The following is a 6,373-nucleotide window of genomic DNA, read 5'->3' as shown; positions in this document are numbered from 1 at the left end:
TATGGATAGCCACAACAAGGATGTAGATTTCAAGATCAACTATCTTAACCGGGAGATCGCGAAGCTCGATAAAAAGCTTTCCGAGCTCTTGGAAGCTAAAATATCCCCACCACACATTCAAGACTTGTTCGGGAATGGTGGTTGTTAGAATTCTAGACTTTGTCTTGTTAGGAGTTACTCTCGCTAGTTTTATCCATATTTATCAATAAATTATGTATTTAACGTATTAATCGTTCTTGTGTTTAATTAATGTATCGACACGGCTAGATCCAAGACAGGTTCAAACAATGGTATCAAAGCAGACGGCTGCTCTCGGTGCATCGATTAAGGTATGAATCCGGTCAATTCGTTTTCTTCGTGTTCATCGGGTTTTGGTCAGATCTGGAGTAAATTAGTGTGTTATTGGTGGATTTGTTGGTGAATTCGTGTTTAATGATGGAAGATGAAGCTTCCTGTGTAATTTGGTGTTAAGTTATGGTGTATTGAGGAATTCACCATGGAAGAGTATGTTACTTTTTGATTCAGTTTATGATGATTTAGTGTTTGTTAAGTTAATTGGATGATAGATTCGTGTTTATAATTGAAATCTGCATGTTCCTGTGGATTTTGGTGGTTAATTATGGTGAATTAAAGATTTCACCATGGAAGAGCATGGTTACGAGTTGAGTTAATTGATGTTGAAACAATGATTGTTAAGTTAAACTGATTATGTATTTGGAATCGTGATGAAAATTCGAGTGTTCGTGTTGATTTTAATGGTTAATTATGTTGTTTTGATGATTTCACCATTGATGAAGTTCAAAAAATCCAGATTCCGGCCAGATCTACTTTTTCCGGCCACTGTAACTGAATTTTCCGGCGAAAATCGTTTTTCCGGCGAACAGTTCAGATCCAACAACCTAATTCGTTATGTTACTATAGCTAATTCATCAAGGGATTTTAACGAATCTACTATAGCTATTTCGTTATGGGAGTTTAACGAATTGAGATGGTAATTTATAACGAATTAAGGTAATTCGTTAAGGTAATTCGTTAAGTTAATGGTAACGAATTGAAGTACTTCGTTAAGTTAATGCATCAAGGTAATTCGTTAAGTTAAAGATAACGAATTAAGTTAATTCGTTAAGGTAATTCGTTAAGTTAATGGTAATGAATTAAGCTAATTCGTTAATGTGTATGACGAAGTGGAAATTCTTACGATGGGAGGCCATTCGTGTAAATGTTATAACAAATTAGAATGGTAATTTATAACGAATTGAGCAAATTCGTTAAGCGTGTGATGAATGCTGATTAAATTAACGAATGGAGAGCACGAACTAAGTTAACAAAGGGAAAGGATATTTATAACGAATTGAGAGGCAATTCATTAAGAATATTTCTTGCGCGTATTTTTTCCTGAATACTCCTCGAAAGTGAGATTTCATTATTGAAAATTTTGGTGATAATATTTATTTTTTGAAAATTTTCGGTGAATTTTTGGCGTGGAAATCGGGAAAAATTTTCTTAATTAAAATTTTTCTGGGATGTTCCTAACGTATTGGGTACTCTTCTCTCAAATTTTGGTAATATATTTTCCGGCTGACTTTTTACGCGTTTCAATCGGCCGAGGGGGAGCCCACGAGTAATTTAAGGAGGAGTTTGTTTTGTGAACTTTGAAGATTATTCAAGACCTTCCTGAATTTGTAAAAAAAGGGGGAGATAAAAATTTCATTTGAGTTTATTTAGCGTGTATTTTCCTACGTTTGCAAGGTTTCTTGAAAAATTACTGCAATTCGGGTGGTAATTCATGCTTGCAAAGCTACGTTTGACTAAGTTCAAGACTGCTATTGTTCTTCAATTGGTGATTGATTTGTTCAAAGATTGAAACCTGACTATGTGGGATACGAGTGTCTGTCCGTTTACTTCGTTCTGAGTGACTTTGATCCTGACTATGTTGGCTATGAGTAAATGGCGAACTAATTCTGTTGAGGGGGCGATTCTCGAACGAGTTGATCTTATTGAAGAATATACGAGTCTTGTCATTGGATTGAAGAATTTGATCATTTGGGGTGTATTAATGGAGGTTGGAACTCCAAATCTTATGCCCAAACATTAGTGCATCTTTTCAAATGAGATGTGGAAGAGCTTCAAAGGGTATATTTTGGATACACGTTATCAAGAGAGGGAAAACTGAAGTGAAAGATTTTGAATGATCGAGTTGTTCATGAAGATGTGTGACGAGGTTACACGTAAAGATATGTTTTCTTTACCGGTGCTGACGGATAGCTGATGACTTGTTGCCGATTGTTGAAAGACTGAACCATATCATACGCCAATGGATGATTGAGATGATCTCCAAGAGTTGCTCACTTTGAGGGGTGATCTGATATGAGAGGAAACAAGTTGTTGGTTTTCTAAAAAGATTTAAAGATTGTCTTTCTGCACAAGCCCGAAAATCATCAGTCAACGGGGTGTCTGTTAGTGCACGGTTTTGTGACTGGTGATTTGCAGTTAAAGTATTCGATAGCTACGGAAAAGGGGGTGTCTGTTAGTGCACGGTTTTGGTGTCCGTAGCGATCGAATAAGTTATAGATAGTATAGGTTGTATATTTAACGTAAATGGCCCATTCGCTATGGATTGTATAGCGAATGAGGCTCTTCGTTAGTTAACTAGACTAGTTCATTAAGGTATTAGCCCATTCATTATGAAGGCATAACGAATGAGGGATAGTTCGTTAAGGTATTACCATTCGTTATGGAAGCATAACGAATGGAGTCTAATTCATTATAAAGGTATAACGAATTAGGCTTAACTTAACGAATTGGAGCATATTGCCTATAAATAGGCTAATCCATGCTCATTTGTAGAGTGATCACACATATGAGATATGTGAGAGATCGTAGATCTAAGTTATTATCCTCTCCATAAGTTATTATGTATTTATCCCTTATCTATCAATAAAGTATGTATTTAAAGTATTTATCGTTCTTGTGTTTTATCGATGTATCGACGCGGCTAGTTCCGAGACGGAATCAAACAGTGATTCGGGATTGTTGTTTACTTTTCTTTCTATTATGTTTAATTATGTGTTTTATGTTTAATGAAGATTAGGACTTTTAATTTCTATCTTAAACTTTAATCCTAAAAGAAAATCAGTTAAAAAATGAACCAGCTCGACAAATAAACATCAATATAAAAAGAAACTGATTGCTACCTGCAGCACGGTACCGTGCTTACGGGGCCGTGCTTTTTTCAACGGTGCAGTTACGTATTTTTCAATTAAAATAACATTTTCCATTAACTTAACCCTAACACCACTCCGTTCCAACACCAAAAACCGTCGACCTCTTACCAATTTCTCGAATCTTCGCCTCAAATCTTCGATTTCCAACCAAAATTTTGATAATTTAACACATCTAATGTTCGAATTCATCATTCTAGGTCTAAATTAAACCCCAAATCTCACCAATTGATAAAATCGGGTACAAACCCGGAAATTAGATGGGTTAATGGTTTAAATCTAGGGTAATGAGCTGTTAGATATATTTACACTTGCGTTTTGTTAAATCTTAGATGATTTGTTTAAAACTTGAACCCAAATGATATGGCAAAACTGGTAGGAATCGCAAGTTCGAGTCTTGATTATGATAGATTTAGGATTAAAAACACGGGTTGTGCTTTACAAAACATGACCCGTGGTCACCCCGAGGTCAACAAAAAGTCAAAATCAGATTCTAGGTTACACTGCCAAGGACCCGCAGCATGGGGTCGTGCTTGAAAAAGCACGGTACCGTGTTTAACAAAAACATGGGGACGTGCTTTAAGAAGCACGGCACCGTGATTAACATTGTTCCGAGTTTTTATCCAAACTTTGATAGGGAATTGACTAATCTGAGTATAATTTGCGGATGGCTGTATACGGTGATGAGGAACGCGCTTTCCTATTCTTCCCCGAACAAACCACCAGAGACATATGGGCCCGACAACGACTGGGCTACCTCAATAACCGCTGCCCACAAGCACATTTCTATGCGTGCAAGAAAGCACTAACGCAAGTGAATCAGTGGGAGCGGTACAAACAATTTGTGAAAGGACCATGGAGGCGTGTGTTGAATCAAAAAGGTAAAGTTGTGACATAATTGACCAAGGAATTTCTAGCCACATTTCTTTCAAGGTGAGGAATTTGAGTATGTGGGATGAGGAACCTGTGGAGTTCAGGTGTGTGGGAGTATGGTATACGACATCAATGACCCAGCTAGGTATTGATTTGGGGATATACATGAGTGATGAAACGGACGACCCCATCTGATTCGAGTCTATGATTACATTTACAGATGAGGAGGCAGACGAGTCAGCAGAAGCAGGTGATACCAGAAAATAAGCATGGGAACTACTGAGTTATGGGGATGAAGCATACTGTGCTAGCAGCTCAAAGAGCATCGCCTTGCGTGACCCACTCATAAGATACATTCACCGACTGTTGAGCCACATGGTAACAGCACACGGTCAGAGCGAATGAGTGGTGAATCTAAGAGATTTATGGGCCTTGTATTGCACAAAGAACAAAATGTCTTGCAATATCACCTATCTATTTTGTCATCTTTTCAGAACAAATGCAAATGCAAATGCAAAAAGCCCGAATACCCCGATCTTAAGCAGTGCATGGATTTATAAACTGTACGAAGCCTATAATGCAGACACAGAAGGAACCCAAAGCCTGAGACCGATCTCACTCAACCTCGATTATTGCATCAGCATGCAAATGGTCTAACAGGTTAGCCAAAACCCGGAATTGTGGAGATTTTACGATGCACTAAACCAGGTTTGGGATCCTGAAGACCCGGCTGAGATGATGATCCAGGAAATACCCGAGAGGAGGGGAGGATCACCACCCCGACAGACCCGCCGCCGCACATACCACCAGCATGGAGGCCCATCTTCATCAAGGGCCGGCCCTAGCTCATCATACGATAGCCGATACTCATTTGGGGGCCTATACGGCCTCATTGACCAGTTCCAAGCTAATACTACCTCCTCGTTTGACAGGATAACAGGACAAATTGCTGCATCTGACGCACATCGAGCATCAGAATATGCAGAAACGAGGCAAGAGATTGACCGTTTAGGACCGCGCATGGACAGGCAGTTGGGACCGTTCGACCCGGACACAGGTAACTAACGAGCGCGGCGATGGTAGGTCTGACATGGGTATGGGTTCGGATTGTAGTACTTTTATGACATTATTATCATGCTTGTTTAAACAATTTACATTATGTCACTGGTTTGTTTGTTTGTTTGGTTGGATACTTTTTATGGCCGGGGTTGCCAAGACATTTTAGCAAGTACTTATTTAGCCCATATGGGCAGGGTATGGATGATTCCATACCCAATTTTCAGTAGAATTTTGCTTGGTTGTTTGTGGTTGTTTGCAGTTTTATATTATACAGGTACAAAACAGGAAAACGGACGAAAAACAGGGGACGCTCTGTCGAAATTTCGTTAACCCGTAGGGAAGTACCTCTCCATTTTACCCACCATACGTCATTCGAATTTTAATCTTTTCATGAATCTTTACACATTGAGGACAATGTGAGATTCAAGTGTGGGGAGGGGAATTACTTAACCAATTGCTTGATCAACTAATTATAAAATTCTCTATTAAACTATAATTTTTGTAGCAAACAAAGACCATTTTTCATAATTAAACCAAAAGAAAGTCTAGAAAATTTATTGCAAATAACCAAACTAAAAATCTATCATAACCAAAAGTGAAAAAGTAAAAAGAAGTTTTGTAATATTGATAATAAATTTATGCAAAATATGGCGTTCATACCATATAAATATTTTTTCGGAAGCATTGAGTGAGTCATATGTTTCATGTGAATTAGAACTTGTCACAAATAGTCATTTCAAGACCGCACAAAGCGTTATATAAGGAAGAAGGTAATATCACTACAAACCCCTCAAACCATTCTCCAAATTACAAAACCCTAAACCAAAACCTTACCACTTTATCCCTCACAAACCGGTAAAATACAACACTGGTCTTTTACCGGCAGACCCTAAAGAACTGGAAATGCATTCTTTCGATTTCAATTTCCTTTGTTGCATACATTTCACAAAACCTAGGTTGCCTCCAGAACAGAGGGAGAGAATTTTTCTTATATGCAATGAGGTGAGGAAAAAGTGGCACCAAGACGACAAAGGCCACCATTTGTGGATTTTCCAAAAGTGCAATAAAAAGAAGAGCAAAAAGATATGAATGATGCTTAGGGTGCGGAAACTGGTCCCACAAAGGAAGATGTAGAAAAAGTTAAACTCAGTCTCAACATGAATATACCGAACTAATGAGGGTGGGGCTATTAGGCTCAAAGCCGAACGATCCATTAGAGT

Source organism: Bidens hawaiensis, unplaced genomic scaffold, assembly GCF_021521415.1.
Source record: "Bidens hawaiensis isolate Kalapana, Puna unplaced genomic scaffold, B.hawaiensis_p1.1 tig00006676_1, whole genome shotgun sequence".
Lineage (NCBI taxonomy): Eukaryota > Viridiplantae > Streptophyta > Magnoliopsida > Asterales > Asteraceae > Bidens > Bidens hawaiensis.
Note: the sequence above shows the minus strand (reverse complement) of the source record.